The sequence below is a fragment of the Sciurus carolinensis genome, chromosome 11 (genome assembly GCF_902686445.1).
Source record: "Sciurus carolinensis chromosome 11, mSciCar1.2, whole genome shotgun sequence".
Lineage (NCBI taxonomy): Eukaryota > Metazoa > Chordata > Mammalia > Rodentia > Sciuridae > Sciurus > Sciurus carolinensis.
Window position 1 is genome coordinate 5,881,538 of NC_062223.1, and position 10,947 is coordinate 5,892,484.

The 10,947-nt window shown below is 45.6% G+C and overlaps 1 pseudogene; it reads right to left on the reverse strand.

Moving 5' to 3' along the window:
- Nucleotides 1-2,558: 2,558 nt before the first annotated feature.
- Nucleotides 2,559-7,069, reverse strand: LOC124958417 (transmembrane protein 41B-like; annotated as a pseudogene).
- Between the last annotated feature and the right edge of the window lie 3,878 nt (nt 7,070-10,947).

The following is a 10,947-nucleotide window of genomic DNA, read 5'->3' on the forward strand; positions in this document are numbered from 1 at the left end:
GTGCTCCCTGCCACCACGGACGGACCTTGAGGGAGAAGCTGTCACAGGAGGCTCCAGGCCCATGCTCACGGGCTGCCTCTGCAGGAGAAAGCAGAACCCCACTCCCAGCTACTGAGCAGGGATCAACCCAGCTCCAACTTACCTTTTGTACCACAGCAGGTGACCACAATGACGATGACCACAGACACCATGGGAACAAGGAGGAACCAATGCCAGCGTGGGGTCCCTGGAGAAAGGCAGAGCAGAGAGCCGAGGCAGAGCTGAGCTCTGTGGTCCCTGTCGGAGGGGGTGCTCCCCATCTCCAGCTGTCCAGGTTCCCCGCTCAGCTTCAGTGGGGTCTCACTCAGGCCCTTGGAGCAGCAGAGGTCGGTCTCACCAGGGTGGCACAGGAGGCTGTGAGTGGTCCTGGGCCAGCAGGGAGCAAAGCCTGGGGTCTAGGAGTTGGGAGAGGACGTGCTGGTCCCAACAGGCCAGAGCCTGGCCACCGTGGTCAAGGGACAGGGCAAGGCCCACCCTGGGGAAATGTCTGCTCAGGTCCCCAGAAGTCCTGGCTTCCCACCTTCTAGAATCGCAGCACAGGCTGAGCTGTGGAGACACAGGTACAAGGAGGAGGGACAGGCCACCTAAGCCAGGTTCCAGGTCCTCTCCACCCACAGGGCTCGAGTGGCAGAAGGTTGGCGGAGTCAATCCTCCACGCAGCACCGTGACTCAACTCGAAGGCTTTTCTTCCTTCTCAGTTTGGCCCCTTCCGGCTTGTGTGTGTTTCAATGTTCGACTGTTAACTAACCAAAACCATGCGAGTGAGAGTAGGTAGGCTGATCCTGAGATGCCACCTGACATGCCTCAGCCCCAGAGCAGCACAGGCAGTATTTCAGGAAGACAAGGAGCACAGGGCCCCTCACATCGGGACCTGCCATAAAAGTGGAGCTGACCAGGGCACAGACAGGCAGAGCTTGCCGCGGGCGCAGGCCGGGAAGCTGCAGCCAGGCCCCGGGATGCTGCCACCTCACTGAGACCGGGTTTATGACCACAGCCCACTGGCCAAATCTGCCCCACGATCTGCTTCTGTCAGTAAAGGTTCCTTTCTCTTCTGTACCACTGACCATATTTCCAGCCCTTCTTAAGCTCAACTTTGAGACAGAGCCTAAGTTGCCTGGCAAACTTGCAATCTTCCCGCCTCAACCTCCCAGATTGCTGAGATTAGTCATGTGCCACCACACCTGGCAGCATTTATAAATAAAGTTTTATTGGCACACAGCCAAGTCCTTTGGGTTTCCTTGTCTCTGGCTGCTATTGCTACAGGGCTAGAGTTGAGCAGGCACCAGAGAGACGATGTGGCTCCCACAGCCTCCATTATTTACCCTCCCAGAAAAGGCTGGCTTGGCTGTGCCTAAGAGCCAGAGCCGAAGGCGGAGCTGGAGCCGGGGCCCCGCCTTACCTGTGTCTGGGTTTGTTCGGTGTTTGCTGTGCCATTGCCTGGCCCAAAAACAGCTCTGCCCGTAGGACACCTGAAGGACATCCAGGTGGTCACTTCTCCCTGCCAGGCTCTGCCCACCGCATCTTCACCAACACCCACAGGGCAGGGTAGGTGAAATCAGCCCTCTGCCACAGTGTGCTCCTCCATGCCATTCCAATCTGGCACTGACTGGGGTAATGAGAGTGGAGTTTAGGATTTGTCTGTGATATTTGGGGGACAAGCCTTTCTCTTTCTGCTTGTGGATAAAAAATATTTGGCTCTAAGGACAGGATCTATGATCCCTCTACCAAGAAGGAGTTCAGACCAGAGATGAAGCCAGTCTCGATTAGGGGAAAGGTAAGTGAGTCCAAAGAAGTCAGAGCCTTGATCAAACCAGACCTGAAGATGGTTCTTACTTTGAACATGTCAGGTGCATGAGCCAACAGTTCAACATGTTCTGAGTTGTGTTTGAAAGTCTACAATACACTTCACAAATGCAAGCTATTTTGTAAAAGTCTTTATCACTATTGATAAATCCCCAAAATGTTCTCCTCCTATTCATACATGCATGAAACTCAGAATTTCCCCTTATTTGGAAATAGGGTCCCTGCAAACATAATTAAACTGAGATGAGGTTAAAATGCATTAGGGTGGGCCCTAATCCAGTGACTGGTGTCCTAAGAGGAGGGACTTGGACACACACACACACGGCTGAGAAGACCATGTGGAGAGGGAGGCGGGGATCAGAGTGACATGTCTGCATACCAGGGAATGTCAAGGGCTGCCAGCCACAACCAGAAGCCAGAAGAGGTGAGGAAGGGGTCCCCTAGGGCCCTCAGAGGGAGCAGTCCCTGTTGATGCCCTTGATTTCAGACCTCTGGTCTCCAGAACTGTGAAGGAACACGTTCTGTTGTTTCTGGTCACTGGTCTGTGGTCACTGTGACCGTGGCTTCAGGATTCTGACCCAGGGGAATGGCACTGCCCCCCACCCCTGAACTGTCTGGTTCCCCTCTCCCTCACTCTTCGGAGTGACTGTCGCTGACCCCTGGGTCTCAGTGGCTCCGTGGCCCTCTGAGCCTCAGGAGCTGGCCTTACCCTGCGGTCACTGTGGCCACTGCTGCAGTGCTGCCTTCCGCCGCAGGGGGGCGGCCAGGAGCCACCGCTTGCCCAGTGAACGAGAGAAGGGGCATGGATTCCAGGCGGCCGCCAGGAGGAAACGCCGGGAGCCTTCATCTCTATGGGCAGGCGGGGAAGCGGACGCCAGGGGGCTTCAGTGACCCCCAGCCAAGCCGCGGGGCCGGTGGAGACCCACGGGCGACGCGCTGTTCTCGGCGCACCGGGGAGCGTGCCAGGCGGCCGCGGAGTCGCTGGGCAGTAGAGGCTGCCCTGCTTGCAGTGGCCTCGCCGGTCGCCGCTGGGGAGCACTTGGTCACCTTCTGGTCTGTGGAAGAGGGAGACCAAGGGTCAGCCACGGTGGGCCTCTGTCCGGCGGAGCCACCCTGCGGGATCGTCCTGGAGGCTGCCCTCGCTGTCTTCTGACACCGGACCAAGGAGGGGTGAAGCCAGACTCCTGCCTGCCAGCTGGGCGCCCACAGAGACCCTGCTGGCAGCCGGGTTGGTGGGTTGGTTTTGTTTTTGGTTTTGGTTCTGCCAATCAAGCCCAGGGCTGTTCTCCTGCTGAGCCACGTCCCAGGCCTTTCTGCTTTTTATTTTGAGCCGGGGCCTGGCCCAAGGTGGCTGCAGTTTTCTTTTGTTTTTGCAGGTGTTGGGGGTCACGCCCAGGGCCACATGCAGGCAGGGTAGGTGCTCTACCAGCGAGCTGCACCCAGCTCTCTGGGCCTTCTTCTGATTGGCACGTGGGCATCCTTTGCAAGTTCTGGACGCAGACTTTGTGTGGATCTTGCATATCATAGATACGCTCTGCCCTCCCTAGTTTAGCTTCGCATTTGGATGTCTTTTAGTGAACTGGCAAGCACATGTATCTTTTTTTTTCTTTTCTTTTCTGAATCCAAGCTCTTTTATTTTTAAAAGTCTGATAAAAATTTGCTCAATTACATTTTATATGGTAATATCTAGTGAACTTTGTCCCAAAAGCTATGTTTTAAATTCATTTGTAAAAGTAACAAAAAGCTCTATCATTCAGACTGGTCAACAAGAAAGAAAACATTGCTAGCAGTAACAATAAATGATTTTGCACAAAAGACCAAGGGATCTAAGACTACTAATTAACCAATGTATTTTCTTTGTATTTGTAATCCATTTGTTAATACTGTGATATAAAAAAATGAATCAGTCCACATCATGTAGTAGAAACAGATTTTGGGGATGATCTTCTCACAGTGAAAATGTACAAGGATTTTTCACACAACTAAAGCCCTTCTCAATCTGATGCCGGTCTTGGGATGAAGCTAACGCTAATGGAGTACTTTAGAACGGCAGTGTCCTGGATGCAAGGAACCAAGGGCATTACTACTAGTCAAGCAGCCAAAAGTGGTTTTGTTTTACTGTTGGGAGTTGGAAAAGTTAAAAACTCTCAACTGGGAAACAGCATTCACCAAAAGCAGTCCCAAACAAAAAAGCCACCCATAAGAAAGCAAGGCATTCTCGTAGGTATATCATGCATAAAAAGGAAAATGACATAATGATTCCTACATGACCAGACTAATAAATAAATGAGGCCAATTTTACAGTCCCTGGAACAAATAAACCACATTTAACCACTAGTGCCATGCTGCCTTTGTCTCAAAATATAAAATAATTATTCCAGTGTCTAAAAACTATGAGCTTCAAGTTTTTGTTTTTAGAGCCCCTTTTGAGATATTAAAGAGACATTGTAATGAAATATTATCTGAATATAAATTATCAACATCAATATGACAGTTCTCATGAAATTCTCATCTCTTATATGAGGGTGCAAACATTGTAAAAGGTAGAACAAAGGATGAAAATAGACTGGCCAGAATTTAAATTACCAGACTAGTTCATGATAAAAGTCTATAAGAGAAATAAAAAGAAAATCAACAAAAACAAATCAAAAAAAAAAAAAAAAAATCAACTTGATATCCTTGCCATACTCAGTTTTCTATGAGGATGTAGCCTCCAAACGAATTCATCACATCAAAGGCAAAAAGAGAAAAAGCAAATCCCTTTGAGACTTTAATTGTTCAGTTTAAACTCTGAAAGAAGGCTAATATTACCAAGGATTGCACCGTTATCTATTTTAGTAATTAGACATGAAAGAAAAACATTAACTAGAATGAACCAGTTGTACTAAGAATTCCCACTTGCCGTTGTTCTAGTATCTATCCATAGCTACCCTGGGTACAATAGTTGAAGCCTCTTGATGACAGTACTTTTCATAGTATATCAATTTCCATTTTTACTTTCCGCTTCCACCTTGGTACTTATATGCATTATTTTATGTCTGAAGGGAAATATTATTTCAGGAATTCCTTGTTTCAATTACCGAAGAAGTGATTCAAAAACGTGAAAGGACGCACGTGCTAATCCTGAGATGATGTTGATAGCAAAATCAAGCCCAGATGATTTCTCACTCAAATTTTTGCTTCAGTTTTTTTTTTTTGTTTTGTTTTGTTTGTTTTTTTTGGAAGATGGCTGGCAGAATAGAATAGCCAAAAACATCAGAGTAAATTCTGAGTTCCGGGAACAGCTTCCCCTGCCATTGTAAGCCGGTACAGTGTTGTTCCTATTTTAATTGCTACAAAAGGGGGAGGTGCGACACCCAAAAAAGTGGCAATAGAAAACCTTTCAATGGCACATTTATCAGAGGAGATGTAATATTAGTAAACCAATTAGGCGGAAATGACATTATTCTCAAAAATATTATATAGTAAGTGAGATGTTCTCTGTGACGTTCAGCCTGCTGCGACCATTTTCTGCTTTCTCTTCTGACTAAAGAGGAGAGTACATAGCAGAATGAGGCACCAAGTCCAGAACTAGACAAACAAGAAATAAGGCGAGCGGGACGGGATAAAGAAACCCTGAGAGTGCACTGAGAAACATAGAACCTGGAATAGCAAATGTTTGCAAGAAAATCTATGTAGCAAAATAGCTACGAGCACTCATAAGTTCTCATAAAGACATAAGAAGCGTCTTTACATTTGGATGAAGCTTCTCCTGGAGCCTCGGCTTCATCCATCTCTCTGGCAACCTTCGTGTTCACTCTTTCTCCTTCACTAAGCTGAGGAAAACTTTTATGTACCAAAACATAACAAATGCTGCAGATAAAAAAGACACTTGTATGAGGAGCGACTCTCCTGCTGACCCGGGTCTGCCCAGGCTTCTTCTTGACGTCTCTGCCACCTGGCGCTGCAGGGCCCAATGTCCCTGCATCTCTGTCCAGTCTGGGGTGGATGGCGACTCTGCCCCGCGAACACAGCAGCGACTTCACAGGCTAGGCCCCCCACAGGTATCTTTTGATCCTGACAGACAGACAGATGCTACAACGAAGTAAGCTCAACACTGAAGCAAGAGTAATGGCATTTAATCAATCCTGTCCTTGTGGCGTGAGGCTTTATAACATATTCTCTTTTGCTGCTCTCACGTCCTCGATGCTCTGTTCTCTTGCTGTTTCGCTGCTCTTGTGTAGACTTCAGTGTGCAGGCTGTGGCTCACAGGGGTATCAGTACTTGGGCAGGAGGGGTGAATGCTAATGTACATAATTTTAAATTACATGGTTGGAAGAACATGTTGTTGCTGGCTTGTAGTAACTTGGATGAATTTTCATGTATTAATCGTGTAGAGAGCATTTTGTTGGATGCTCATCCTAATAGTTTGCAGATTGATTCTTCAGCTATGCGCAAGTCCTCGTGATTGAGGGAGGGGTTAGAACTGCACGGGCAGCCAGGGAGGGTCGGCCAAGGAGGAAGGCAGGGCCAGGTCCAGACGGTAAGAGCACCCGGACTGTCCCCAGTAAGGCCAGCTTCCTAGCTGAATGACAGCAGGGACCCAATCAGGGACACTTTTGTACTAGTGGATGCAAGCAGGGGACCCAACAGAAGGTCTGAAACAGACACATGGCGGGGGGTGGGGACAGTGGGCAATGATAAGAGGAGCGAGGAGAGGAGGGGTGAGGAAGAGGAAGAAGGCAGGGCCTAGGGAGAGCTGGTCAGTACTGTCCTCCGGAAAAGTTGGCTGTGTTGCTTTTGCTCTTGCAGTGAACCCACTGCCTGCCAGTTCTCTCTGCGTCCCATTCTTCAATTCTTTGCTGAGTGGAGACAACCAGTCTCAGACCCCCAGATGATAAAAACAAAGCTAACGACTCTTCCTGTCAGAGCCAGCCTGGGTGCCAGGGACACCATGCCAGCTCCACCTCCCGTGGAGCAGCCACTTCCTCTGGTGTGACCCCTCTAGGCCAGGGGAGGGGCACTGCACATCAGGGGCCACGCAGCACACGCTTGCCCTGGCTGGGGTCCCTTGCCTCGGCTCACGTACTCACGCTCCCAGCACAGAGCACAGAGAGCAGGCGAGCGCTGTGCTGAGGTGGGCCGTGAAGGTTCCGGGCTCACACTCTGTGCACTCTCCAATACTGTGGCTCTGGCAGCAGGGTTTGCTGACATGGGTGCCTGTGTGAGGGGAGAGGGCGACACCCATGGCGGCCAGACCCCCTGCACGGTACCCACCTCGGCCTCCAAACTCCTGGGAACTTTCTGGACTGATACCCAGCTGCAGTCTTTGTGCTAAACTTAACACATGTGTGGTCCTGGAAGCCAGACAGGCATGGCCCTGGTCTCTGACCCATGTCCTGCAGCACGTGCAAGCAGAAGGTCCTGAGTTGGCACGCTGTGCCATCCCAGAGCTGCGGGAGCCCACCCATCCTAACTGCCGGGTGCTGGTTTAACAGAAGAAGCGTGGGGAGGGTGGAAATGGACATGTCTGGCCACACTGAACCAGCCCTCGCACCCAGCACTAGTAGAGAAAGTGGGCTGAGCACTGACCTAGACGCATCTGTGCACCCCTGTGATGGGCTGACAGATCTGACTCCATGAGAATGTTCTAGGCCAGACTCTAAGGGAAATGGCTAAACAGACTCCATTTTGCTCTGAGACTCCATGTTATGTAGGAAATAAGCTTCTCCCATGGGAACACCCCGCCTCTGTGCCCATCATCAGTTACGTGGTGTGACATGTTTAATAATATACAATGGCGACTCCTATGTAGTAAAGAATTACTCTCTTTTGATTCCTATTGCTCCTAAACAACGTACCATGTGAACAGTGATTGTGTGGATGTTAGTCAACCATTCTTTAGTTTGTACCTAGGTAAGGGTCAGTTTGACTCACTTCCCCCTCTGTTGATGATCTCATGATGTTACTTTGTAATTTTGAATCATAGCAACAGACACTTATGATTAATGTGATTTTTGGTATAAGAACCCTCTACAACCCTGTGGTCGAGGCTGTTCTCCCAATAGCCATTTTTTGGGGACATTGTGTGAGACAGTCAGCGGCCGACTTAATAAAGACTCTCAAATTTGGACTTCTCAGTGGTGATCAGTCCGTTCTTAAGTTGCGCCCCATAACATTTGGAGGCCCCAGCGAGATCCTGGCTGCCTGGTGGGTAACCACCGCTCACCCCTGACCTGGAAACTCCTGCGGAGGGGAGAGGCCACAGCGTTGCTCCTGGGGGAAGGCCTCTGAGGGACGTTCCTCAGCCCCAGGCTGCAGGTCTGTGGAGCCCCAACCCAGGACTGAACTAAATTCTCCGAGAGAGTCACCTGTTTCTGCACCCCCCGGGGACCGGTAAGTCTGTTTCTGGCGGATCTGCATCTGGGGACTCTGAGGAAGGCTGGACGCAGCATTACTTCCCGAGTCTGGGACTGGCAGGACGTTGCTCAGTCCCTCTGGTCTGGAATCTGGAGTGGCCACTTGTCCGTGTCTTTGGTATCTTATCTGTTCTGTGTTTTTTTTGTCCTTTTCTGTTTTCTGTTGCCCTTAAGTGTAAGCCTGGGTCAGTCTCAGGCTTACGTCAGTCATGTGCTCCCCTCCAGTGCATGTTACTAATTTCCAGGAATTCCAGAAGAGAGCCAGTGACTACGGAACCCGCTGCAATGTCTTTTCTCTCTCTAAATTCTGTGAGAGAGAATGACCAACTTTCGAGGTCAGATGGCCCCCTCAAGGGACCACCAAAATGTCTTTGGGCAACCTGAACATCCTGATCAAATGTTTGATAGTCAAATTTGGTAAAAAAAAAATGGTTAAAAATGTTTTTAGCCATGTTCGCTGAAGCTTATATTAGAGTTGGTCCACCAAGATGCCAGGCTAAAATTCTGATGGCTGCTACCCAAGAGACCAGGAAAACCGGTTTAGAACAAGACCCCAACCTGAGGGGGCTCTCCCAAGGAGACCAATGGAAGCAGCTCCCTTGCTGTCTCTTTGGGAAACTCCTTCAGGGAGGGATAAGGCATAATCTTTGTCTATATTCTCTTAATTCCTCTTCATCTCTGATGAGAGGGACCACATCAGCATGGAGGCCAAAAAGACTTTAGAATTCTATCTTTTTTAGTTCATAATTTCGATCTGGTGTGCCTAGGTTAATTTTTGATCAGACCTATTTTATCCAATTATAAAGTTTTCTTAATGCTGTGTTTCATTCAGAGGCCAGTTTACAAGGGTTAACTCTCAATCTAATGGGTTTTAAAAAATAAGCTATAAGGTCTTTGTCCTTCTGTTTATGTCATGTATGTATACACTGGTGTATTGTCATGTCTACATATATTTGGTACCAAAATTGACATGTGAGCTCATAAATTAAAATTTAAAAAATTGAACCAAATATTTTTTATTTACATAATTTAAAGGGTTTTAAAATGGGTAAACAAAAATATGGCTTTCAAGTTACTAAAACAGCTTTGTTTCTAGGTGGTCAAAAATAAATAAAATGCTAATTTTATAAAATGTCTAATATTCATTGTTTCCAGGTTTTTCTTCAACAGGAAAGAAATGACTGATATGGCTTAATACAATTCTCTGATATCTTGGCTTTTAAAAAAATAACTAAATTAGATTTAACATATATGGAGTTGATCATGGATGTGTTTGTTAGGGACATCTGATTGGTTTAAAAAGTTAAAATGCTAACTGTTAAATATAACATCAAGTACTCTTAACTCCTTAAATTTCACAGGGTAACATACTTAAAACATTTTTGGTGTTTTCATAAATTGGTAAATTAAAAAAGATTTAAATTTACTTTATGTTAAAAAGGGGATCAACATTAAAACATTATAAGGTTTTAGATATAAAAATATATTTAATAAAAATGTTTCTAGATAAAAAAGTCTATGTGCTAAAATAAGGCTGTAATACATCTAAGTAAACAACAAGAGTATCTAATTAAGTGATTAAAAATGTTAATTAAGAGCAAATTTTAAAAGGTTTATGTGTATATGTAAGTAACGCAACAGTTAAAACTATTCAAGGTTTTTCCTAAGGTCAAATATTAATGTACTGATATAAACAGAAGTTCAGTCTATATGCTGAAATAACTAATAATTCTTAAAACATTAATTTACTCTTGACATTGTATCTGTTAAGTTTTATTCTCTAGAACAGCTAGTCTTAAAAATTGGGGGTTTGTACAATTCTGGTTAAACAGCAACTGTTATTTTAGAGTATTGTACTACATTACAAAGTCTAAATTTTCTTTACTCTTTTTCATGTATTAAATGTGTTCATATCTTCCAGGTATACAAGTCTTTAAAAGGTTTAAAAGAACATTTTATCGAGCTGGTATTCTCCAACCTAAAGTTGTAATGGCAATTTTAAACTTATCAGAATAAGAAATTTCATTAGGGATTTATTTATATCATTTAGTGTTCTGTAACTGAACCTGAACCTTATGTCACCTTCTGCACTGGGATAAAAATGTAAATGTATTTCTAAAAGATAATGAAAGCCTGATATGTTTAAAAGTTAATATCATGAAATAGGAAAAACATTTTGCCACTTTACTAAACAAAAGGAAAGTTAAAAGCTCTCTCAGCTTTCTTTGATTCATGTTTTAGGTGTAATATCATACTGTGTTCACTAACATTCATATGGACTTAGGAAACAATATATGTAAACTTTATAAAATGATATTTTTAAAAAATACAAAGATCGGCTTCAGAACTAGACCACTTACCTAAGATTTATGAAGAGCCCTGCCTTACCTGAGATAAGGTTTGGCTCCCACCTTACTACATTTTGGCTACTACTTATTTTGGCTCCAAAATAAGTCAGACTTTGGTTCACTTAAAGTTATATTCAAAAGATTGTTTTTTTGTAGTAAAATTACTGTAATCTCAAACAGGAGATATAATATATAGCTCAGTCAAAATTTAAGATCGCTATTACACAACTAAATATGTTTTTACTATTAATTCCATTTTGTATTTTCCTTGTAAACTCTGTAACTGTTGACGGATTAATGTTTTACAGAGGTACTGCTTCAAGAACAATCTAAATTAATTTGAGGTAATCAGTCAAATA